A 391-nucleotide genomic window follows, 5' to 3' on the forward strand; every position below is an offset into this window, starting at 1 on the left:
CTTTAGTGTGTCGGTTATGCCAAAGGAAATGCCAGCCTGCCAATCACCCTTTACATTCACAATCTGATAGCATGATCAAATAACGCAAGAGAGAATTATATTCAGTCTAGTTAATGGGTTTATTGTGTGTGCATGTGTGTGCGCGCATTCACAGATGTGTGCTTGTGAGCTCGCATGTATGTCTGGAGCGAAATGTGGCGTCTGGGTTTAATCGCCAAGTTTGCGGGTTGATCTGATCTGGAGTTAATTGTTTGAGGAGGGATGAAACGTCTCAGGTTACTTATGTAACCATGGTTCCCTGAGTAGGGAACGAGGCACTGCGTCCTCTAGGGGTCGCTATGGGGAACGCCTCGTCGTGACCCGTGTCTGAAGCATACATTGAAAAAACACC

The 391-nt window shown here is 46.8% G+C and overlaps 1 protein-coding gene across 1 annotated transcript in view; it reads left to right on the forward strand.

The window, feature by feature from the left end:
* LOC107695022 (fibroblast growth factor receptor 3-like) overlaps positions 1-391 on the forward strand; it is a 44,274-nt gene that overhangs the window by 23,347 nt on the left and 20,536 nt on the right. The gene's annotated exons all lie outside the window — the stretch shown is intronic.

Source organism: Sinocyclocheilus anshuiensis, unplaced genomic scaffold (genome assembly GCF_001515605.1).
Source record: "Sinocyclocheilus anshuiensis isolate Anshui unplaced genomic scaffold, SAMN03320099.WGS_v1.1 scaffold14, whole genome shotgun sequence".
Classification (NCBI taxonomy): Eukaryota; Metazoa; Chordata; class Actinopteri; order Cypriniformes; family Cyprinidae; genus Sinocyclocheilus; species Sinocyclocheilus anshuiensis.